General features: G+C 39.8%; 2 long non-coding RNA genes across 2 annotated transcripts; both read right to left on the bottom strand.

The window, feature by feature from the left end:
• Positions 1-506: 506 nt before the first annotated feature.
• LOC149834888 (uncharacterized) lies at positions 507-792 on the bottom strand. The gene is made up of 2 exons (XR_016432700.1): positions 657-792; positions 507-558 (listed from the first exon to the last, which is right to left on the bottom strand). It is a non-coding gene; the product is annotated as an uncharacterized LOC149834888 (long non-coding RNA).
• Positions 793-16,987: 16,195 nt separating this feature from the next.
• LOC149834889 (uncharacterized) lies at positions 16,988-17,273 on the bottom strand. The gene is made up of 2 exons (XR_016432699.1): positions 17,138-17,273; positions 16,988-17,039 (listed from the first exon to the last, which is right to left on the bottom strand). It is a non-coding gene; the product is annotated as an uncharacterized LOC149834889 (long non-coding RNA).
• Positions 17,274-26,156: the final 8,883 nt, after the last annotated feature.

Here is a 26,156-nt window from a genome sequence, read left to right on the forward strand (position 1 = left end):
TGAATTTCAAAATTGAAATTTGGACCCGCTCTGAGATGGCCCATACATTTGCATTTTTATTTTATTAAAAAAAAAGATGCTTCTTTTTATTTGTCTATTTTTGTTTTTATTGATTTTTATTTATTTTTTATTTATATTTTTTTAGAGAGGAGGTGGGACCCACAAGGTGGTCACCCAAGCCTCCAGACCCACTTTCCATTTTCTCATTTTTTTCTTTCCCTTTTCCTTTTTCCCTCCTTTTCTTTCTTTTCTTTCTTTTTCCCTTTTCTTTCTTTTTCTTCTTCCTCTTCTTTCCTTCTTCCCTTCCTTCCTCCCTTCTTTTCCCTCTTCTCCAGCCCATTCACGTACACTCTTTCCCTCTCTTTTCATTAACCCCTAAAAACCCTAAGTTGAGGCTGATTAAAGACCTAAGTTGGGTTTGGTTAAAAGAAAAAGAGAAAAGGAAGCCACTTACGGCTCCTCTCCCATCTCACGCCTCTCTCCTATTCTCTCTCATATTCTCTCTCTTTACCTCCCTTCTTCTCTCCTTAGCTGCTACAGCCACAGCAGCCTTCCAACCTCTCTACAGCCACCTCTTTGGATACCCAGCCATCGAACAAAAGCTGCAGCCACCACTAGAACGGTTCAGCCATCTTCTTCCTTGCAGCCAGCAGCACCTCTTTGAAGCTCCATGCCCAGCAGCTCCAGATCATCTTCAACCTCCGACATCCTCTTTGCAGCTGCAGCAACATTCAGCCATCTTCTTCAAATACTCTAGCTTCAGCCAGCTCTCCATTCCAGCCACCATCCTTGCTGCAGCCCACTTCCACGCTCACTGCTCCAGCCAACAGCCACCAGCCAGTTCACCTCTTCTACACAGCACCTAACAGTGCCACCAGCAGCTGCCATCCACAGCCTTTCATTACAGCTACAGCAGCAAGCTATTACAGCAGCCTCTTTGACGCTGCAACCTCCTTCAACCTTCAAACGGCTGCAGCCTTGTTCCAGCCTTCTTCACCGTGCAGTCTCCTCTATTCCCTTTTGTTTTCCCCAAGAGCTCCAACCATCTTTACTGATGACATCACTTGTGGCAGCCAACCATCGTTCCACTCCTCCATTGCCGTAACTGCCCCTTAAGGTAAGACATATTGTATGTCTTGTTGATCTTATTAAGTACCACATGTTGGGTTTCTTGGTTGATCGTCGAAATGAGACCCTTACATATGGCTTTCATGAAAATGATGAGGAATTTGGGGTTGAAATTATTGCAAGGTAAGGCTTTCTTTATGGTGTTAGAAGGTAGGAAACCTTAAGTTTCTATTTTTTTTTTATTTTATTTCAATTCAATGTAATCTCAAATGTAACAATTTGGAATAAGAGTTACTTTTCTGCTTAGAATAGGGCTGCATTGCATATAGTTTAATTTATGCAAATTTCGATATTTGATGTATGATTCATGTGCATTTATTTCAAATCCACTATGGTTTACACGAATGGCACGTGCACAAGCTTTTATGGAGTTTATAAACTCGGTGGGATTCGTATTTATGGCCATAGTCAGAATACGAAGAAAACCAAGATTTATGATCTTCGTATTAGCCACATTCAGCCTACACACTTAGGCTAACTTCAAAATGCACTGCATTTTTCAAAGTTTTAAAAGGATTTTCCAATTCCTCAATTGAAATTCTCTTTTAAACTCATATTCATTCATTCATATCATTCAAATTGCATTATTTTCAAATTCATTTTCCAATTTCAATTTTAGATAAATCAGTTTTCCCAAAAATTTCCAAGTTTCTCAGGATTGGATTTTCTCAGAATTCCAAATTTTCAAATGAGATTTCAAGGCATTTCCCAAGTTCAAATCAAGATTTTCCTATGTTTTCAAATTCTCAAATTTCAAAATCCCAAGTTTTCAGAAATCGATTTTCTCATATTTTCCAGTTTTCCTGAGAATTCATTTTCCATTTCAAAAGTCATTTTCCAATGAATTTCTTAGATTTTCTCAGAATTCTCAAATCCATTTTCTCAGAAAAGCAATTCCAAATTTCAAAATCGATTTTCCAAAGTTCAAGTTTTCCTGAGAAATCACTTTCCAATGCAAATTTCTGATTTTCAATGAACTTCAATGATTTTCCCAGGAATCCCAATTTCAAGTACTTTTCCAATCATTTTTCCAGCATATTTCAATTTTCCAAAGCAAACATCATGTTTCTCAAACTTGCATTATTTTCAAAATTTCATAGCACAAGCTTGATTCTTTGTGCATTCTAGGAAAAATAGAGCATAATTTAGATATTTGAGTCGAGTTAAAGCACATAATTGGTCCTTGGTTTAATTACCCCTGGTAAAGGCGCCAGGAACGGTTGAACCTCGTACCGACAGGCGGATCCCATTCCACGGAATTTTCCCGCAAATTTTCAAAACGGAGGCGAGTAATTTTCAAAACCATTTTCAAAACTTTGGTCGAGTTTGACTCGCGAAATTCGTTTCTCTCTCGCAAGGGAGGGGAAAAATTTTGCGATGATAACAGGTTTGGCGACCGAGATGGGACCTGTCTTCGTCTGATCAATTATGTGCTTTGACTTAGCTCAATTATCAAAATCATGCTCTTTTAACTGTCAACTTTTAATTTCTGATATCATGTGAACCTAGGAGCCTAGACTTGAACCCAGCTGACATGGATTGCATGTAGACTAGGCATGGTTTGATAGGACCATATTGAGGAGAATTATGCATGCTCACTTAGACTTAGGTCTGAAATACAACACTTCTCAATCTAGGACTTGTATGAAAACAATGTTTGCTTCTTCAAAAAAATTTCAAAATTCTATCTCTTTAGGACTTAGAGCCCTCTGTTTGCCTGCATGTGATCATATTTCAAAAACCACCCCACCTATGTCTACCCGGTCTTCACGTTGCTGGGCTCTCTTCCAGAACCATAGTTCGGGACAGAGCCTCACAACTGGGCCACTTATTTGGGCTAACGCCCCCCTGCCACGTACCAAGGGCCATAGTCCAACGTATATCGGCAGGCGCTCAAGGATGTTGGGAAAACACAAGCCTAGACCCGGAGATGAGTTTTATGCCACGTACATCGAGCCTCGGCTCGAGTATATCGGCATAGCATGATTGAACACAGTTGATCTGAGCCTAGAGTCAGGATTAGGGTCCTAAAGCTCTTTCAAAATCAATGCATTTAGAGTTGGCTTCTTAGGGATTGCTGTATGTGCATAATTGTTTGTAATTGAATGTATGATATTCATTTTCGCCTTATTTTTTCAGTTTTTCCAAAATACCGAACAATTTTCCAAAATACCTCATTTTTCATCTTTTATGAAATATCTCCTTTTTCTCAAAAACCCTGGGCAATTTTTCCAAATCATCCACCTTTTCTTCAAAACTCCAGGAGATTTTCCATTCTTTCGTTCCTCTGGACTTCGAATTTCCAGCTTTCATTTTATCCTGCCTGCAATTTTCAAATTTCTTGTATTTTTCCAAAGTCTAATTTCAGTCTTCTTATCTTTCAGTCCAATGGCATCCAGTCAGCTCGATTCTGTTTTTCCTGAGGGTCACATCTCCTATGAGGTGCGACAAAGTCTTCCTGAGCATCGATCTCTTAGCACCGGACCCTTCTTTCCCCGGTGGTACTATGTCTGGTTCAAAAATTTCTCTCGTATGTTTTCGGACCACTTGAGCGATTGTGGGTTGGAATTGGCATCTGCAGTGGGAAAGTTGACAGTCAACGGCAATCTGATTCATGCACTGGCAGAGCGGTGGAATCCGCGCACTTGCACGTTCTGGTTCCCGTGGGGCGAGATGACACTACTGATAGATGAATTTTCAGAGATTATGGGACTGCCTGAGCCAGCCGGTCAGCCTGGAGATCCGTTAGAGCAGCAGTTTCTGATCAATGTCAAGGGTCTGGACCCCAAAGATGCCGTAGCTCGCATGACAGGGCGCAAGTCTTGGCCACTGATTGAAGAAAATGGGAATGAGTACATGAGTCTGATCGAGATCTACCGACAGTATGGAGAATTCGCAGAAGTCAGCTCGTTGTCCAGGACAGCTCGAGAGAGAATTCAGCATGCGATGGTTTTGTGTACTGTGGGACTTGCTTTCTTTCTAGATAGACAGAATTATGTGGATGTCAGAATAGTTCAACTTTTGAGAAGATGGGGAAGTCGACAGACCAGCCGTCTCTCTATAGCCATGGCCGCGCTTGCTTTTCTATACAGAGGACTGACCCGCTTCACACTTGGAGAGTCCATCTTAGTCGAGGGATGTACTTATGCTCTTCAATCTTGGTTCCTTCAGCATGTACCGACCAGAGCTAGTTCATTCAGATACAACGGCAAGGAGCTCCTTCCAGTTGCGCGGTACCGATTCCTGATCGACTATCTGCAGGAAGAAGAAGTGGTGTGGGACTATTTTGATCGAGAATTATCACCTCCCAGATACGCCTATGCATATGGCAAGAGATTCAAGTTGCTTGGTCCATTCTTCTGTGCTTACTATCATCCGGAGCGGTGTGTTCGATAGTTTTCTCAGAGACAGAAACACATAGAGATGCGGCTGCTATCAGGAGTCGTGCCAGAGTTCGACCTTACATCAGCACAGTGGTCCGGAGCATACCATTCTGCCAGATATGGCTGGGACTCTTTTGTTACTCTTCCGCTTTTTCCCGGTCCTCGTGTCTCTGCTAGTTATAAAGAGTGGTGGCAAATTGTCTGTCTGCCCCCTCTTTCTCAAGTTTATTATTGATGCAATCATGTTTTCTTTCAATAAATAAAAATCTTGCAAATTCTTCAATTTTTGGTTTGACGACCTCGCCTAGGTAACAAGGCTTAATTTTCAGTTGTTTATTTTCTTTGCAAAGGAATGACAACGCAATTGTCGTAATCCCAACGACGACTCAATCCCTAGTAATGGGATATTCTTTTAAATTGTCTACCAAAATTCTCAGCGAATATTTTCTTCTAATCAAAATCTCTCTCAAAAGCCTAACCATCGATTTTGCTCTGCAGAGAGCATTCGTGACAATCAATGGTTCAAACAAGGTCAGGGAAGAAGACTGCACCAGTCGAGGGAATCGCATATTCGACAGCTTCAGACGAAGAAATGGATTCCCCGCGCTCAGGCAAAAATCAGGGGCAACAGGTTGAGGATGACATTGATCCTCAAATGTATGCCATGTTTAAGAAGATGATGACTAAGATGCTGGCAGAACAAGCTGAAGCCAGTACAGAGAAAGCACAGGTGAAGCAAAAGACAAAAGGCCGGGCAGTCAAGAAAGCCTTGAAGATATCCAAGAAGCCTGCTCAGCATGTTGATGCAACTGATGAAGAGGAATCAGTGGAAGATTCAGATGAAGAGTTTGAGACCCATCGGGCATTCCGCAAGTCTACCCAGAGGCAGGGGTCAACCCACAAATTCAAAGAGCAGTCTGTCAATGACTCTGACCAGCCGCAGTTCAAAGATGTGGTCAGAATGCTTCGAGACCTGCAGGCCCGCGACAAGGGCAAGAAAGTCTTCACCAGTGAAGACTTCTATGATGGTTTGGATGGGGACGACAATCTCGAGAATCTCCCTAGAAAGTTTATCAAATTCGATGGTTCTGGCGATCCTAAAGCTCATCTCGCCATGTTCTTCGCTGAATGCTCCAGATTCAAGCGAGACAACCGTGCACTTTTCCTATGTTTCCCTCGCAGTCTGGAGGGAACCACAGCTAAATGGTACTCGGAGCATGTAAATCCAATTGAGTTGAAAGAATTTGACAAAGTGGTAAACATGTTCATTGAGCGATTTCTCTTCAATGCTGAGGCACTTCCCACCCTCAGCCATCTTTGCGGCCTTAAACAGAGAGAAAATGAGAAGGCCAGAGATTTTATCCACCGATGGAGGTCAGCTTGCAACAAGATGAGGGACCCCATATCAGAGGGACATGCTTTGTCCCTAATTTTGAGTAACTTCTCACAGCCTCTAAGAGGTCTCATCTCTACTGCACCATCAAGGACATTCATTGAACTGACAGAGCGAGCCGAATGGCTCGAGTTGAGTATGGAAAATGGTTTCTATGAAGGTTTCACCTTTACTAAGAACAACGGCCAAACTGAGCAGAAGAAGAAGACTCACTTCACTCATTCTGTCAGAAATAATAATTGGAAACACCGTAAAAGGCAGAACAAAGATTTCTGTTATGGGGTAGGAAGTTCCAACAAGAACGATCAGAAAGGCAAGTCAGTCCCTCAATTCAATAAGCCACTTCAATTAGAACAGGGACCGAAGCCCCGAGAAAAAGTAAAGCATGAAGGGTGGAGTTATGACAGGAAATTCACTCCACTAGACCAATCCCTCGAGACTGTGCTCGAGTATATGTTGACCAAGGAGATGGTCAAACTGCCTAGGTTAGTTGATCCCCCTATTCCCATGGGGAAATTCAAAGATCAATTTTGTAAATTTCACAGAACAGTGGGGCACAATACTGAGAACTGCTTCGTTCTCAAGAATATTGTTCATGATCTCATCGACAAGAATCTTCTGGTAGAGGGTGCCGAAGATGAAAATATGGATATTCTAAAGAAACCCTTTCCCCATCATTCTACGGCGGTCGTCTCTGAACAGCCTTTTCAGCCGCAGGAGCATATTAGGCCATGCTCTAAAAGGGATATGCAAGTCCAACATCAGGTCCTTGTGCTGCAGCAGGCTCAGTCCAAAGCTCAGAAAATAGATCTCATTGCAGCTTTTGGTAAAATGAAAGTATCTGATAAACCCGCTGGGGTATCTCCTGAGGTGGCTAAAAGAATGCCATGGCTCCCCAAGCACTTTATTAAGCCCGCTCCGGAGAAAGGTGAGACATCGGCACCAAAGCCGATTACTGCATTATCCTATGTCTCAATCTTGGGTTTAGCCCAAGCTTCCGCCAAGCACCAGCAAGTGTTGAATGATCTGTTGCGGAAAATCAAAGTGAAACCGAGCATAACTCCTGAAGACATGGCCCAGATAGTCAATCAGGCCATGACAAATGCTCCAATCACTTTCTCAGATGAAGATCTTTCTAAGCCGCATGTGTTTCACAACAACGCTTTGTATGTTGTGATTCGAGCCAGAGGAATGACTGTTCCTCATGTGCTGATAGATGGAGGCAGCAGCCTCAATATATGCCTAGAAATGACAGCCCAAGCTTTGGGCATTAGAGAAGAGGAACATATCCCGGACCCGATCACCATCTACGGGTTTGATAATCATGGCCAGACAGCTAAAGGGAAAATTTTCTTGAAAATTTTCATTGACTACTCGGTCCACTCTGTCCTCTTTCATGTGGTCAATGTACCCCCAACGTATAATCTGTTGTTGGGATGACCGTGGATTCACAACACGAACACGGTGCCGTCTACTCTGCATCAGTGTGTCAAGTGGTCAAAAGGTGGAATGATCACAACAGTCTTGGGCGAGGATCCGGAGAAGAGGCTTGCACAACCCATGGTTCCTAGGCCCACTTTCACTACTGATATCCCTAGCATTAGGGGCATTGATGAGGTCAGCTTTAAAGAAAATTCGGGAATACTGCAGACGGCTGAACAGCCAGCACATACAGTGGCCATGACTCGATGGAGAGGCCCACAGTTTTTCAAGATTGGAGGACGAATTGACTATAGTACATTCAAAGATCATCCACTGTTCTCCCAATTTATGAAGGCCAAAAAGGGATTTGATCTGTTAGTAAAGCATGGTTATCAGCCTTTTCAAGGCCTGGGAAAAAATGGGAATGGTCGTCTCGAGCCAGTAATTCCTCAGCACTATCCTCAGAGAGCCGGATTGGGCTTTAGTGGCAGAAGATCTCAGAAGGGCACTATCTTTATCAAAGGGACGCACTAAGGGCATCTGCTTGTCTTTCATTTCTATTCTTTTGTTTTCACATTTAGGATGATATCCCGTTTCATTTCAATCATTGTCCTCAATTCAATCTTTTAATAAAGTTGCAAATTTCCTTTGTCTATCTGGATGCCATTTGTCTCTTTACTTCTCGTTATCAAATCTTTGAAAATTTGCCATTATTCTTCTCTTTTATCTTTCAAATTATTTTCTTAACAAAAGTAATTTGTTTTATGATAGGAGATTTTCCTGAATCGATTTATTCTCAAATTTTCAGAATGTCTTCCCAATCTATCAAGAAGCTCGTTCTTAATCCAGAGGCCTTTTCAAAGCCAACAGTGATTCATCAGGTTAAAATAAGAGCAGAATGTAGTCAGATTACAAAGCAGTCAGAAGAACCTGCAGAATTTGATTCAGCTCTTCAAGAATTACTAGAATTTGCAGCAATTCAGAAACAAGATGAGCCATCATCCTTAGTTCAGGATCCGACTGAGGATATCAATATTGGATCAGAAGACGATCCTAAAATTCTCAAAATTGGCAACAGTTTGAGCCCGGAAGAGAAAGAAAGGCTCACCCGTTTTCTCAAGCAACATGAAGATTCGCGTGGACATATGAGGACATGCCAGGTCTAGATACCAAATTGGTTGAACATCGTCTCATCCTAAAACCAAATGTCAAGCCGGTTAAGCAGAAACTGAGAAAGATGGATCCTCGAGTGGAACAACAAGTTAAGGAAGGTCTAGAAGACCTACTCAAAGCAGGGTTCATTCGAACCATTGACTATCCAGATTGGCTAGCAAATATTATTGTTGTTCCCAAGAAAAATGGTAAAGTTCGAATTTGCATCGACTTCAGAGATCTCAATAAAGCGACTCCTAAGGATGATTATCCACTTCCTAATATTGATCTTTTGATTGATAGCACAGCAGGTCACGCTATGTTCTCTTTTATGGATGGATATTCCGGATATAATCAGATCAAGTTGGCCGCTCTCAGTCCAAGACATCTTTCACTACTCCTTGGGGCACTTTTTGTTATACAGTCATGCCATTTGGGCTTAAGAATGCTGGAGCCACTTATCAGCGTGCTATGGCCGTCATTTTCCATGATCAGATGCACAAAATCATGGATGCCTATGTCGATGATATTTTGGTAAAATCCAAAGAAGAGGAAGATCACATTGAAACTCTCAATCAAGTTTTCAAGCGGCTCATTCTTTACAAGCTAAGACTCAATCCACAAAAATGTGTTTTTGGAGTCGAATCTGGCAAATTGTTAGGCTTTCTAGTCAGCAAAAAGGGGATAGAAGTTGATCCCGCTAAGGCCAAAGCTATCATTGACATGTCTCCCCCGACTAATTTGAAAGAATTACGTAGCCTTCAGGGACATATGTAATCAATTCGGCGATTCATATCCAATTTGGCCATGAGATGTGAGCCTTTCAATCATTTGCTCAGAAAAGGAGTGAAATTCGAATGGGGACCAGAGTGTCAGCAATCGTTCGAACGCATCAAGAAATATTTGCTCAATCCTCCTGTGTTAAAGCCGCCAGAATTAGGGAAACCCCTACTGCTATACATTTCAGTTAATCAAGTGGCTTGTGGCGGATTCTTGGCGCAATACGAAAAAGGCAGTCTGGTAGAGCATGCCATTTACTATGTGAGTAAAACCTTCATTGATTATGAGAAGAAATACTCTCAGATAGAGAAGACATGTCTAGCTCTGGTTTGGATGTGTCAGAAATTGAGACACTATCTGTTGACATCTGAAGTCAAGATCCTATCCAAATTAAATCCTCTCAAGTATATTCTAGAGCAACCCTTCCTCAGTGGACGGATTGCCAAATGGCAGGTTTTATTAATGCAATACGATTTGGAATATGTCTCTCAGCAATCTATCAAGGGCCAAGCAATTGCAGATCAATTAGCAGATTTTCCTCTAGCAGAAGATGTTGAAGTCGAGGATGATTTCCCCGATGAGCGGATCTGCAATATTCAACAATCCCCAATTTGGAATTTATTCTTTGACGGTTCCAAGAATATGGCAGGCATAGGAATCGGGATTCTGTTGATCACACCGGAGAAGGAGATGATCCCCTTTTCTCTCAAATTAGATTTTCAGTGCACTCATAATATGGCCGAGTATGAAGCTTTGATACAAGGTCTGAAAATTCTACAAGACTTCAATGTCAAAAGAGTGCATGCTTATGGCGACTCTTTGCTCGTCGTCAATCAAGTCTTAGCTGAATGGCAAGTGAAGGATCAGAAGTTACTTCCTTATCAGAAGATCGTCTCAGCTCTTGTTAGCAATTTCGAAGAATTCCAGCTTTTCCATGTCAAAAGAGACTTCAATCAAATTGCAGACAGCTTAGCCAATCTGGGATCCATCATGTCTTTCAAGGGTGGAGAATCTTGTCGCTCATTTGAAATTGGCAGACTTGATTAACCCGCTTTCGTCCCAGTAGAGCAAATAAACCAGGCTGAGCAAAAGAAGAAGCCTTGGTATCATGATATCAAGAATTTCATTAAAACTGGCGAATTTCCTCCCAAATTATCAAAGAGAGAGCAGCGAGCAATTCAGCTCATGTCTGCTCGATATTTTATTCTTGCTGACATCCTTTATCGTCGTGGATTCAGCTCTGAATATTCCAGATGTTTGGACGAAGAAGAAGCCAAAGAAGTTGTGCAAGAAGCACATGAAGGTATCTGCGGTGGTCATGTTGGCTACCAAACTCTTGTCAAACAAATTATCCGAGCAGGTTATTACTGGAGAACTATGCAACAAGATTGTTATCGTTTTGTGAAAAAGTGTGTTCAATGCCAGATGCATGCACCTTCCATTCATGCGCCAGCGACATATTTGCAATCTGTCGTCTCGCCATGGCCATTTTCTATATGGGCTTTTGATGTTGTTGGTCCCATTACTCCTTTTGCTTCAAATGGCCATAAATATTTTCTTGCTGCAACAGAATATTTTACTAAATGGGTAGAAGCAGTCACTCTATGCACAGTAGAAGGTCGGCATGTGGTCTCATTCATCCATAAGAATATCCTATGTCGTTTCGGCATACCACATGATATTGTGTCAGATAATGGCAGTCATTTCAAGAATGAGAGAATGAGGACTTTCTGTTTGAAGTTCAAAATTCATCATCATTTCTCCGCTCCTTATTATCCTCAAGGAAATGGCCAAGCAGAGGCCATCAATAAGATTTTGATTCGAATCCTCGAGCGAACTTTGGAAACAGGCCGTGACTGGCATGAGAAGATTCATGATGCATTGTGGGCGTATCGAACCACCATTCGAACTCCAACTAATGCTACTCCGTCAGAACTTGTCTACGGAACCAAAGTAGTATTGCCTCTACATGTTCAGAAACCTGCTCTGAAATTTGCATCACTTCTCGAATTACCTCTTGATCAGTATCAGCAACAGTGGCTAGTACAACTTGATTTGCTAGATGAAAGAAGACTCAGAGCAGCAGAGCACGCTCAATCATATCGTCAGAGGATAGCCAGACAATATGCAAAATCAGTCATTGAAAGAAAATTTCGAGTCAATGATCTAGTGCTCAGATCAACGGCTTATCTCAAGCACCGCCCAGGTGGCAAGTGGTCACCAAATTGGGAAGGTCCCTATGTTGTCAAAGAGGCATTACCTCGTAATTCATATCGGCTCATAAATGCCGACGGAGTGGAATTACCAGATCCCATCAATGCTCGGCATTTGAAAAAATTCTATACTTAAACCACGTCTTATTCTTTGTAATTCCTCCAAATTTTGTTCAATAGTGATTAAATTCTCCTTTCCCAGTTATACTGGGGCATTTTTAAAATTTTGTTTTTATCTACAAATATCCTGTATGCAGGCAGGATAAACAAATCTCTCATTTTGCATGCATGTGTATTCATTTATATCATTTTCATATTTGCATACATCTGCATTCATTGGCATGCATTTGCATCAAGTTCGCTACCCATTCAGGATAAGGGATAATCCTGAGACCCCGACAATCATTCTCGTTACAATTCCCAAATACTTTAAGAGCATAGGTCTCTTTTAAAAATTCAAATTTCAAATTAAAAACAAGGTATATTTTCAAAACTCAGTGCTTGAACTGGTACAATTTTGAAATCCAGTGCTCAAACTGGTACACTTCCAAAATCCAGTGCTCGAACTGATATATTTTTAAAATCCAATGTCTATGTTGACATATTTTCAAAACCCGGTATTCATGCTGGTGTTCTTTCAAGATTGAGCACTTGTGTTAGTGTCTCACTGGTGGGTCATTTCAGTCAACCTCTCGGGTTCAGTCTTTGTGTTGATCATTCATCAAAGTTCAAATTTCAATTACCAATTCGGCCCTCGAGCCACCCAATTTCCAAATTTTCAATTTCGACCTCCGGGTCAACCAATTTTCAAATTCGATCTTCGGGTCACTCAATTTCCAATTTCGACCTTCGAGCCAATCAATTTCCAAAATTTCCAATTTCGACCTTTGGGTCAATCAATTTCCCAATTTCCAATTTTCAATTTTTAAATTCCAAATTTCCAATTTCGACTTTTGGGTCAACCGATTTTGACCTTCGAGTCAATCAATTTCCAGTTTCCAAATATCAATTTCCAAATTTCCAAATTTCAAAATTCAAAATTTCAAATTTTCCAAATTCCAATTTCATACCAATTCCAATCATTTCCTCTTGCGAGAGACCCTTTGTACAGGGAGAGTTCAAGGGAGCTCGCATGCTATCCTTTGTTCACCTAGCCCCTTTTCAGGGAGAGTTTGAAGGGACTCGTGTCTATGTGAACCGTTTGCAAAACAAATTTCCAATTTCATACAAGGAACCCTTAATTTAGGGAGAGCTTCGACAGAAGCTCGCTTTCCTTGTGACCGCAATTTCAAACTAGGCCATTTCATCATGAAGGACCCTCTTTTCAGGGAGAGTGTGATGGACTCGTTCCTTCATGACCAATTCACCGACCTCATCATTACCGGCCCCCTTTCCATGAGAGAAGCCTAATGTTAGGAAGTTTTGACGAAAGCTTAATTTCTCTTCGAAAGTTCGTTTTGCAAACACCTCCTCTTCAGGGAAGAGAGGAGTAATTCCTATTTCCAATTTCTAAATCTTCTCCTTTGGGGAAAGGAGAAGAAAATTTTTGTCATGGGTGCATTGCGTTGTGCTTCAGATGCTTGCTCTCACCAAGGATTTGAAGAACATTTTGCCAATTTGTCATTAAATATTTGTTGATTTCAAATTTTTTATTATACAAAAACATTACTTCAGAATACCTTCAGTATTACTTTCGAAAGGACAAAGCTTTCGCGAAGAAGGATTCAAAATTCAAAAATTTTCTATTGGCCAACCAAAAGGATGAAGAATAAATCCCCGATATGGCCAGCAAAGGAAATTCAATATTGTTGCAAAGCCATAAGTGATCGGTATTGATCGCAGTCAATGGCACATTTTTAAAGATCATTCTTGGAAAATAAAGCAGTCGAAATATCCTGGGTGATACAGAAAAATCCATTCAATCCCTATATCTCCTCAATCACCTAAAGCTGCAATTAAATATCTGCAAAAGGGATCTCTCAACTGTCGTCAAGATGAATGCGAATTAGGCGAGTAGACCCCCGGGGCCAAAGAAGATTCGAATCATCTCCAAGATGACAGAGTTTGTGACGGATCCTTCCAGGGAAAGTTCAGAGCACCGTCAAGATGAAGGCGACTGCAATGGGCCTCCCGACAAACCCTAAAGGATATTTAATTTCTGCTATCATCAAGAGATTTCCAACCAAAGAGCCAATAACCATCAATATAATCCCTGAGAGAAAAGAAGGATCAGAGCATCTCTGAGATGAAGGAGTTTGTGACGTACCCTTCTAAAAAAAAGAGAGAGAGAAATGTCAGGACATCTCCAAAATGAAGGATGATGTAATAAAATCCCCAAAAACCTAAGAGAGCTCTAATTCTGTCAAAAAAAAAAAAAAGTGGGCAGAAAGATCATCATGAGAAAAGAATCTCAGGATATCAGACTGCCGAATCTGTCAAGAATCTTCTTTAAAATTTGTGAAATTCTATTATCTATATTCCTTCACCAATTGCTTTCACAATATCAAGAATACTCTCTTTTCTATTCATATCAAGGAAATTGATAGCCTCCTTGAAAGAAAGTCGATTGCAAGAAATTTGAATTCGAATCTGGATTCTACGAAGTTACGCCCAGTCAGAGGTAATACTTCAGGTAGAAAAGAGGGAACATTTTCAAAACAATGTGCATCATTTTAAATTATTTTGAATCAACAATAATTTTTAATATTTTGACAATATTTTCTAGCTATCCTGACGTGAAGCGAGAGCTTGAGGTTCATCTTTGGCGCATCCTGACATCAGTTGTTATCCCTTTTAAGGACTTGATAACGGGAGTTTTCAAGATTCCTTCCCTTCTATTGGTATACTTTGAGCGCATGGGCTCTCAGATTCGCACACTTCCCTGTGTCCCCACTGTCCCACCATAGACAGTCCAATTTCGGCTTGAGGTTAAGCCACAAATCATTTTTTCGCAAAAGGTCATCAATTTCAAAAGTTATTTAGTCTCAGCAATGAGGCACCCAAAATCAAACCCCTTTTCAAGCTTTAGGGACACCAATTTCATCCTTTTGCAAAACCCCTATCGGATTCGTTGTGCGGAAATCCGAAGGTTCCATCATGGTTTCTTCCTTCGAGGAATCCATTTCATTTTCTGCCCAATCAGGATAAGGGTACAAACCTGAGCCTCATTTGATGAGGTATTTCATTTTCTGCCCAATCAGGATAAGGGTACAAACCTGAGCCTCCTTTGATGAGGTATTTCATTTTCTGCCCAATCAGGATAAGGGTACAAACCTGAGCCTCCTTTTGATGAGGTATTTCATTTCCCCGATCAGGTTAAGGGTTAAACCTGAGCTTCGTTTCTACACGAGGTATTTCCTGTCCCATCCAGGTTAAGGGCAAAACCTAAATCTCACTTCTTTTGAAGTAAAATTTTATTCTTCATTCTTCATTTCATATCTACCATTTTCATCAGGGCTAATATTTTCATATCCAGCCAGATCCTTCTAACTGGGGCATTTTTATAGCCCAAATTTGGTGTGTTTTTCTTTGCCACTAAGCTCGTCTTCAAGCCAGCTTAGTAGCAAAGAGGGGCATCTGTAAACACCCCAAATTTTCCACATCCATTCTCAAACAACCCCCCTCGTGCAGTGACAACCTTGTTAGGTCAATATAGGAGTCAAACCCCGAGTCAATTTCAAAAAATCACCATTTTACCCATTTTCATTAGGAAAATTACCATTTTACCCCTAGGTCATCCCGGACCCCAGTCAGTCGGAGTCAACCAAGCTCATTGGTCAGTTCAAGACAGTTAGAATATCAGTCATCTCAAGCTCATCTGATCTCATAATGAATAAACCATTTCCATTTCTGACCATTCCTGCCAAAATGGGATCATTTCTTTAGAAATGAGCTTACTTCTCACACAAATCCAAGCCAATTGTCTCCGAGTCAGTCATTCATAGTCAGTCATACTCCTCAGAGTCTAACTTGAGCTCACCATGAGTTCGAGTGCTCCAGTTTCAGTTCAAAACAATTTCCAAGTGACTAGGAGCCCATTTTAGTTCATTTTAGCTCTTTCAGCTGAAATTGAGTTGAGTTCAGTCAATTGAGCTAGTGTTCAAGCTTCGATTTTAATTCATGTCAGTATTACTGACCTTTGTTCTAGCTCAAACCCAACTCAGGTTCGTAATTCACTTCGCTTCAGTGACCATTCCGTACCATTTCTCTAAAAATGGCAGCTTTTCTTGAAAATTCAGTCAGAAAGGTCAGTTGAGTCAGTGTCTGGTCAGTTCATTTGAGTTCTGAAACTCTAAAACCCAGCTCAATCTAGCTCATCTCAATTCAATCCAGCTCGAACCCCGTTTTTCAGTGTCACTCTGACCCAGTAGAGTGCCGAAAACCGTTTCTTGAGCTATTTTGCAAATTTTATCAATTTTAATGCTTTTTAAACTGATATAAGTGTCAATCGGGGTCTGACATCCAAAATTCTTTATTCAAGGTTAGCATTTTGCATAGCATTTCATGTCATTTCTCATCATTTCATATCATTTCTCAGCATTTCATAACATTTCATCACATTTCATTTCATTTTCGAAGTCCAGAACTCCAGTTTTATAAATTTTAATCCAGATCGAGTTTTAAAAGCTTTCAAAAATCAGTTTCAAACCCCAGGTTTTCAAAATTGACATTTTTACCCCCAGGAGTCTAAATTTGGAAATATTTTCTCAAGAGAAATAATCTGGATTTATTTCAAACTCAAATTTTTGAATTCTACACTGGATTTGCTTCGCAACGGGATATTGAACTTCAAAATCCAAGCTCGCTTCAAAAACGGCCAAAAATAGCTCGTTTTGTTGGAAGCATTTTCTCGAGAAAAACAATCTGGATTTCTTTCAAAATTACATTTTCAAATTCTACACTGGATTTGCTTCGCAACGGGGTATTGAACTTCAAAATCCGAGCTCGTTTAAAAAAACTGCCAAAAATAGCTCGTTTCGTCTGGAAACCTTCTGAAAAGACTATTTTACCCCTCTAATCTTCAAAATGAATTTCAAAATTGAAATTTGGACCCGCTCTGAGATGGCCCATTCATTTGCATTTTTATTTTATTAAAAAAAAAAGATGCTTCTTTTTATTTGTCTATTTTTGTTTTTATTGATTTTTATTTTTTTAGAGAGGAGGTGGGACCCACAAGGTGGTCACCCAAGCCTCCAGACCCACTTTCCATTTTCTCATTTTTTTCTTTCTCTTTTCCTTTTTCCCTCCTTTTCTTTCTTTTCTTTCTTTTTCCCTTTTCTTTCTTTTTCTTCTTCCTCTTCTTTCCTTCTTCCCTTCCTTCCTCCCTTCTTTTCCCTCTTCTCCAGCCCATTCACGTACACTCTTTCCCTCTCTTTTCATTAACCCCTAAAAACCCTAAGTTGAGGCTGATTAAAGACCTAAGTTGGGTTTGGTTAAAAGAAAAAGAGAAAAGGAAGCCACTTACGGCTCCTCTCCCATCTCACGCCTCTCTCCTATTCTCTCTCATATTCTCTCTCTTTACCTCCCTTCTTCTCTCCTTAGCTGCTACAGCCACAGCAGCCTTCCAACCTCTCTACAGCCACCTCTTTGGATGCCCAGCCATCGAACAAAAGCTGCAGCCACCACTAGAACGGTTCAGCCATCTTCTTCCTTGCAGCCAGCAGCACCTCTTTGAAGCTCCATGCCCAGCAGCTCCAGATCATCTTCAACCTCCGACATCCTCTTTGCAGCTGCAGCAACATTCAGCCATCTTCTTCAAATACTCTAGCTTCAGCCAGCTCTCCATTCCAGCCACCATCCTTGCTGCAGCCCACTTCCACGCTCACTGCTCCAGCCAACAGCCACCAGCCAGTTCACCTCTTCTACACAGCACCCAACAGTGCCACCAGCAGCTGCCATCCACAGCCTTTCATTACAGCTACAGCAGCAAGCTATTACAGCAGCCTCTTTGACGCTGCAACCTTCAAACGGCTGCAGCCTTGTTCCAGCCTTCTTCACCGTGCAGTCTCCTCTATTCCCTTTTGTTTTCCCCAAGAGCTCCAACCATCTTTACTGGTGACATCACTTGTGGCAGCCAACCATCGTTCCACTCCTCCATTGCCGTAACTGCCCCTTAAGGTAAGACATATTGTATGTCTTGTTGATCTTATTAAGTACCACATGTTGGGTTTCTTGGTTGATCGTCGAAATGAGACCCTTACATATGGCTTTCATGAAAATGATGAGGAATTTGGGGTTGAAATTATTGCAAGGTAAGGCTTTCTTTATGGTGTTAGAAGGTAGGAAACCTTAAGTTTCTATTTATTTATTTTTATTTCAATTCAATGTAATCTCAAATGTAACAATTTGGAATAAGAGTTACTTTTCTGCTTAGAATAGGGCTGCATTGCATATAGTTTAATTTATGCAAATTTCGATATTTGATGTATGATTCATGTGCATTTATTTCAAATCCACTATGGTTTACACGAATGGCACGTGCACAAGCTTTTATGGAGTTTATAAACTCGGTGGGATTCGTATTTATGGCCATAGTCAGAATACGAAGAAAACCAAGATTTATGATCTTCGTATTAGCCACATTCAGCCTACACACTTAGGCTAACTTCAAAATGCACTGCATTTTTCAAAGTTTTAAAAGGATTTTCCAATTCCTCAATTGAAATTCTCTTTTAAACTCATATTCATTCATTCATATCATTCAAATTGCATTATTTTCAAATTCATTTTCCAATTTCAATTTTAGATAAATCAGTTTTCCCAAAAATTTCCAAGTTTCTCAGGATTGGATTTTCTCAGAATTCCAAATTTTCAAATGAGATTTCAAGGCATTTCCCAAGTTCAAATCAAGATTTTCCTATGTTTTCAAATTCTCAAATTTCAAAATCCCAAGTTTTCAGAAATCGATTTTCTCATAATTTCCAGTTTTCCTGAGAATTCATTTTCCATTTCAAAAGTCATTTTCCAATGAATTTCTTAGATTTTCTCAGAATTCTCAAATCCATTTTCTCAGAAAAGCAATTCCAAATTTCAAAATCGATTTTCCAAAGTTCAAGTTTTCCTGAGAAATCACTTTCCAATGCAAATTTCTGATTTTCAATGAACTTCAATGATTTTCCCAGGAATCCCAATTTCAAGTACTTTTCCAATCATTTTTCCAGCATATTTCAATTTTCCAAAGCAAACATCATGTTTCTCAAACTTGCATTATTTTCAAAATTTCATAGCACAAGCCTGATTCTTTGTGCATTCTAGGAAAAATAGAGCATAATTTACATATTTGAGTCGAGTTAAAGCACATAATTGGTCCTTGGTTTAATTACCCCTGGTAAAGGCGCCAGGAACGGTTGAACCTCGTACCGACAGGCGGATCCCATTCCACGGAATTTTCCCGCAAATTTTCAAAACGGAGGCGAGTAATTTTCAAAACCATTTTCAAAACTTTGGTCGAGTTTGACTCGCGAAATTCGTTTCTCTCTCGCAAGGGAGGGGAAAAATTTTGCGATGATAACATAAGCCAAAGTAAATTCTTCATATATTCTGACTGTGGCCATGAATATGTTCAGAATTTATGAGTTAATTCACAATATTTTGAAAACATTGGAAATATGAGGTGCATTTTTAAGATAGCCTAAGAGTGTAGGCTCAATGTGACTGTTAGAGAGATGATGGATCTGGGTCTCGTCCATATTCCGACTAGGGCCGTGAATATGGATTCCACCGAGTTCATCAACTCTCTAAGAGTTGGTGCACGTGCCATTCGTGTTCATCCACGGTGAATTTTGAAAATTTGAGATATATGCATCATAGAATCAGGATATTACTGAAATCAAACTATATGAGATGCGGCCTAATCTAAGCAGTAAAAGTAAATCTTATTCCAAGGTTTACATTGGATTGTTACATTGCATAACATAAAGTAAAAGAAAATTGAAATGGAACCGAGGAATCAACGTTTTCTAGATTTTCCTTCAAAATGAGAGTTAGTGCAAAATAACCAAGGAAATGGACATATATATATATAATATATACAAAGAAGAGATGTGCATATATATCAAAATGGCTAAATTGGTGCTAAATGATATGTAACAATGGAGGTGTATTTGTATGAGAACATAGTTATATGAATGCTCATATATGGAAGTAAATGCACATGAAAGGATATATGGATATATATACAAGTATATGCATACATTTATATATGTATGTTCATAACATATATCTATATATATATATACATATATATGTATACATATAGGTAGATATACAATATATATGCATATATATAGATATATATATACATATAATGAGAAAATATACATATTAATGGAAATTCCATATAATGGGTAAAATCAGAAATTATAAGTATATACAGTTTTTGTAGGGGATTTTACATAGCCGTATTTCCCAAATTACAAGATAATTTTCGATAAAAATGGGTATGAAGCTTCCCTATATATCAATAACGAAGCATGCAAAAGAGGGTATAGAGATCATGAACGGATATGGATATATCCGTTCATGAACTTGGCTAATTATCAAGACTGCACACCTGCAGAAAAAGAAATGGGTATGGATACAAAGATGCTGCTACTGTGAGTGGTGTATGTGAAGGATGATAGATTTGTGTAAAAAAAACGAAAAGGTGCAGGAGTTAAATATTATGTACAGCTGCAAGGTATAATGAACATTGATAAGGAGGTTACGGCTATGAAGATGATAGGTGATATGCTGCTGTAGGTGAAAACGTCTGAGGGACATCACTCAAATGTGCAGTTATCCACTATTTATTTCCTGCAAGATTGATTGTTTTCCTCACATATACAGATAACATATAAACTCCGTTGAACCTAGTTAAATAATCGACTTCCAGCGGTTTTAGTGAATAGAAACTCAAGGATAATGAATAGAAACAGATTTTCCTGTTTAGTGGCTAACACTTCTTCATTGAGATGAAGGTTTTATAGCAACCAATACTAACGTGAATCTGGGTACACAAAGGGGAGTAGTGACAAATAAAGGCATAATAACCCTACAAACTGATAAAAGGTTAATAATGTAGACAGGATAATGAACAAAAAAAAAATAGAGATGGATGGGTCCATATAACCGATTCTGTTTTTAAATGATACCCTTTAAGATAACCATGAGCATATCTACGCAATGAACAACACCATAGAATCTCATATTAACAGATCTTGGGTAACATAGTAGAAAACAAGTTAAATAACAGGAGAGATGTGCAAAGGAGAAAGGCTGAAAATGCCAACGCAGGTGAGTCTGAAGCCAAAAGTGACAACAAGCTAAATTACAGAAAATCTGTAAGAGCAGTTTCTGAGACAATTAGAATCATATGCTTTTTCACATCCTTTAAGTTACTACAACTCAAATCTACATGATAAAACAATCAGCTATGGATGCTGATAAATAACTCCAAACATACTGTTAATCAATATTAATACAACCCTTCATATATATATAGAATGGTAGCAAATCTAATATGAGCATTTTGGAGCTTTTAGTATTCAACATTAAGAACCAAGATATCTAAATCGTACAGAGGAAATGCCTCTCACGCTGAATATCCTGGATCGCTGAAGGTGTGATGGGCACAACCACACGGCTTGTGATAACGAGACTATCAAATTTACAAGATGACTTGCAGCAGTAGATGGGCTGTAGGTAAAGTGCATAACAGAGAGAAAAGATGAAATACAAAAAAATAAAATGAACAACAATGGTGACTGAATGTATATAGGCTGTGGACAGGAGAGGTTCGATCCATGATAAGAACGAACCCTCTTATCTGGTTTAGCCTGATTGTGAAATCCTACCCTCTGCCCCTTTCAATATCCTCCATTATGCTAAAACGAAACCATAGAGGTACCTTGTGGATCTCCTGCACCAGCAATAAAGGAGCAATTTCCTACTGCTGGGTTGAAGGAAAGTGGGTAAGAAGCCCTCTGTCTCCTCTGCACCAAATGGATTTGCAGCCAGCAAATGAGGGCCGATCCTCTGCTGTTGTGCTAACGGGAATGGGTAGGAGGCTGCTGGGCGTTTTAAGCTGGCTATAGCTTATGCTGGCTGGGCTGCAGGATGATGGCAGCCTATTGGGTTGAAGGAGATGATGGGAGACGATGGCTGCTGCTGAAGATGGGCTGAAGAAGATCTGCTGAAGGTGGATATGCGGCTGAAGATGGGCTAAGCAACAGCCGTTGAACCACTGCTGGGTATCACCTGATGATAGAATGAAGAAGGATGAAGGATGGCTGCTGCAAGTGAAAGGGGCTCCACGCTAAGAAGGGAAAGCCAAAGCTTCCTTTCCTCTGCTGTTGGGCTGAATAAAAAAAATGGGCAAAACCAGAACACGTTGAGGATGAAATCCCTGCAGAAATCCCAAAAGAAAAACCGTAAATCCCCTCCCCAATTCAATCGGCTACCTCCCTTTTTAAAGACTTTCCTTCTCTTTTCCAAAGGTCCAGCTTCCTTTCCCCTTTGAAAATACGTTACCTTCGTTCTTTTTTTGAAAATTTTGGCAATGTGAAACCGATACCCTCATTAAGTTTGAAAACTTTGCTGTTTAAAAGAGGACGGTTTTATCATTTTCAAAAGTTTTCAGTTCATTTACCTAAGGTTTTAAGTAAAATGAACTGTTTTTAAGGAAAGTTTAGCTGTGGCGCCGTTTTGGGGCTGTTTCTTTTTTAAAAAAAATGAATAGTAAATAAAAATAAAATAAAATAAAAAGAATAAAATTAAATAGGAGATGCCACCTCAGCCAATTTTTTTTTTTTTTAATTCTTTTTGAAAATAAAGTTTTATTTTGTTTTGCAAATCTTTTATTTTCAATTAGGGTGCCACTTGTGTGTGGGCCCACTAACTAAAAGAATAAATAATAAAAAAAATAACATTAAGAAGAATTTGCAAATGGGTTCGATCTCCGGGTGGGTCCCGCTTGAGAATAAGAAATTTACTTGGGAGCCTGAGTATGATGCTAGTTCAAAGGCGGGTCCCACTCCATTTATTTGAAAATATGAGAAAAAAACATTATTTGTTTTCAAGAATTTGGAAAAATTGGTTTTTCAAGGCAAAAATATGGATAAAAGTAAAAAAATTTTGTAAAGAGAAAATCTTTTGCAAAAAGTTTTGAGATAAAATCTTTAAAATCAATATCCAAATATCCAGATCATTTTTCTTGAGAAAAATTTTGTAATTCAAAGTCCTGGGGGTAAAATGGGAAAGATTGGTAATTTTGAAATCCCAGGGTTCTAAAAATCAATTTGAAAAAGTTTAAAAATCAAATCTGGATGGACAATTTTGAAAATCAGGATTTCTGGATCTCAAAATGACATGTTGTGCAGTGAAATGATGCAATGCTATGCAAAGACATGTTCTATGAAATGTCACTCTGAGTTCGAACTTGGAAATTCTAGCTTTTTGTCCAGAAAAAGGATTTTGAAATTTTGCCATTTGAAGATGTCTCTGAACCTAAATATGGAAATTTTGAGGCTCAAGAATGAAATTTAGGACTTTCTGCAAGGTTCAATCTTGGAAAATGACCATTTTACCCTTCATTGCTTCTGAAGAACTGAAATATGATAATTAAAGGCGATGTCAATAAGGTGAGTGAAAATTTGGGGTGTTTACAGATGCCCCTCTTTGCTACTAAGTCGGCTTATGGTCGAGCTTAGTGGCAAAGAAAACACACCAAATTTGGGCTATATATAAAAAAATGCCCCAGTTAGAAGGATCTGACTGGGTATGAAGGAAATTAGCCCGAGGAAGATGGTAGATATGAAATGGATAAATGAAGAGAACATAGATTTTCTCTATGAGAGCGAAATTCAGGTTTATGCCCTTAACCTGGATGGGACAGGAAATGCTCCGTATGGAACAAAGCTCAGGTTTTTAACCCTTAACCTGATTGGGGATCGAAAAATCTCATAGAAATGAGATTCAGGTTTGCCTTTAACCTGATCGGGCGGAAGATGAAATACCTCTTTGAATGAGGCTCAGGTTTGTACCCTTATCTTGATCGGGTGGAAAATGAAATACCTCTTTGAATGAGGCTCAGGTTTGTACCCTTATCCTGATCGGACAGAAGATGAAATACCTCTTTGAATAAGGCTCAGGTTTGTACCCTTATCCTGATCGAGCGGAAAATGAAATACCTCTTTGAATGAGGCTCAGGTTTGTACCCTTATCCTGATTGGGTGGAAAATGAAATACCTCTTTGAATGAGGCTCAGGTTTGTACCCTTATCCTGATCGGGCGGAAAATGAAATACCTCTTTGAATGAGGCTCAGGTTTGTACCCTTATCCTGATCGGGTGGAAAATGAAATACCTCTTTGAATGAGGCTCAGTTTTGTACCCTTATCCTGATCGGGCAGAAGATGAAATACCTCTTTGAATGAGGCTCAGGTTTGTACCCTTATCCTGATCGGGCGGAAAATGAAATACCTCTTTGAATGAGGCTCAGGTTTGTACCCTTATCCTGATCGGGTGGAAAATGGAATACCTCTTTGATTGAGGCTCATGTTTGTACCCTTATCCTGATCGGGCGGAAAATTGATGGAATCCTCGAAAGAAGAGACCATGATGGAACCTTCGGATTTTGCACAATAAATCCGACAGGGGTTTTGCAAAAGGAAGGAAAATGGGGTTCCTAAAGCTGGAAAAGGAGTTGATCTTGGGCATCTCATTGCTAAGACTAAAATCAGCTTTTGAAATTGCCTTTCGCGAGAAAATGATTGGTGGTTCGACCTCGAACCGAAATGGGACTGTCTATGGTGGGACAGTGGGGACACAGGGAAGTGTGCAATCTGAGAGTTCATGCTCTCAAAGAAGGGAAGGAATCAAGTCCTTAAGAGGGATTTAAAATTGGTGTCTGGATGTATCGAAAACGAACATCAAGCTCTCACTTCACGTCAGGATAGCTAGAAAATATTGTCAAAATGTTAGAAATTTTGCTGTTGATTTAAAATTTTTGAAAATGTTGCATATTGTTGCAAAGATATTCTTTCTCTTATACCCAAAGCATTACCTCCAAACAAGGTTCAATTCGTAGAATCGAGACTTGAAATCCAAATTGCTTGCCATTGACCTTCTTCAAGGAAACTATCAATTTCCTTGATATGAGCAGGAAAGAGAATTTGATATTATGAAAGCAATTGATGAAAGAGTATTGATAATAGAATTTCACAAATTTGAAGAGGATTCTGGATAAACTTGGCAGTTTGATATCCTGGGAGCTTCTCTCCTGATGATCTTTCTGCATTCTTTTGGCTCTCTTGGGTTTTGGCTACATTCTCCTTCATTTTGGAGATGTTCTGACTTTTTCTCTCTCTTTTTTTCCTCTCTTACTCTCTTTTGGGAAGAGTATGTCACAAACTCCTTCATCTTGGAGATGTTTCGATCCTTCTTGGACGATGGGTTTGGAGATTGTTTTCGTCGCGAAATTTTTCCCCGTCTTCCCTTCCTTGCGGAAGAGAGAGAGGGGTAACGCTTTCGCGCTTCAAACTTTGACCGGATTTTGGATATTGTTTTGAAATACTCGCCTCCGTTTTTTTTGAAAATTGCGGGAAAATCCATGGGATGGGGCTCGACCTGTCGGTACGAGGTTCGACCGTTCCTGCCGCCTTTAACAGGGGTAATCGAACCAAGGACCAAAATTGTGCTTGACTTAGTGTTATCGTCGCAAAATTTTTCCCGTCTTCCCTTCCTTGCGGAAGAGAGAAAGAAATGCTTTTGCGATTCAAACTTGACCGGATTTTGGAAATTGTTTTGAAATACTCGCCTCCGTTTGAAAATTGCGGGAAAATCCATGGGATGGGGCTCGACCTGTCGGTACGAGGTTCGACCGTTCCTGCCGCCTTTAACAGGGGTAATCGAACCAAGGACCAAAATTATGCTTGACTTAGCGAAATTACCGAAATCGTGTTCTATCCTAAATGCACAGAGAATTCAGGCATGTGCTATGCAAAGACATGTTCTATGAAATGTCACTCTGAGCTCGGACTTGGAAATTTTAGCTTTTTGTCCATAAAACAAGATTTTGAATTTTTGCAATTTGAAGATGTCTCTGAACCTAAATATGGAAATTTTGAGTCTCAAGAGTAAAATTTAGGACTTTCTGCAAGGTTCAATCTTGGAAAATGACCATTTTGCCCTTTATTGCTTCTGGAGAACTGAAATGTGCCGATTGAGGGCAATGTCAAGAAAGTGAGTGAAAATTTGGGGTGTTTACAGATGCCCCTCTTTGCTACTAAGCCGGCTTAGGGTCGAGCTTAGTGGCAAAGAAAACACACCAAATTTGGGCTATATATAAAAAAAATGCCCCAGTTAGAAGGATCTGACTGGGTATGATGAAATTAAGCCCGAGGAAAATGATAGATATGAAATGGAGAATAAAGAGAAAATAGATTTGCTCTGAGAGAGCGAAGTTCAGGTTTTTACCCTTAACCTGGATGGGACAGAAATACCTCGCATGGAACGAAGCTCAGGTTTTGACCCTTGACCTGATTGGGGGGAATGAAATTATCTCATTAAAATGAGATTCAGGTTTGTACCCTTAACCTGATCGGGCAGAAAATGGAATACCTCCTTGAATGAGGCTCAGGTTTATACCCTTATCCTGATCGGGTGGAAAAATGGAATACCTCATTGAAGGAGGCTCAGGTTTATACCCT

This window comes from Nuphar pumila, chromosome 6, assembly GCF_984573655.1.
Source record: "Nuphar pumila chromosome 6, dmNupPumi1.hap1.1, whole genome shotgun sequence".
Taxonomy (NCBI): Eukaryota; Viridiplantae; Streptophyta; class Magnoliopsida; order Nymphaeales; family Nymphaeaceae; genus Nuphar; species Nuphar pumila.